Genomic DNA, 225 nt, shown 5'->3' with positions numbered 1-225 from the left:
TAGTCTGTGTTTGTAATCTCAGTGCTGGGGAGTCAGAGACAGGGTAATCCTTGGGGCTGTCTAGTCAGCCAGCCTCTAGCCTACTCAGTGAGCTCTAGCCCAAGGGACCCTGGTGGTCTCAAACCATGAGGTGAATGGCTCATAAGGAGTGATATTTGAGGTTGATCTCTGTACACACACATGCACACACACACACACACACAAAACATCACAATATGGCATTGA

Source organism: Arvicanthis niloticus, chromosome 5, assembly GCF_011762505.2.
Source record: "Arvicanthis niloticus isolate mArvNil1 chromosome 5, mArvNil1.pat.X, whole genome shotgun sequence".
Classification (NCBI taxonomy): Eukaryota; Metazoa; Chordata; class Mammalia; order Rodentia; family Muridae; genus Arvicanthis; species Arvicanthis niloticus.
This window is presented reverse-complemented; position numbering follows the sequence as displayed.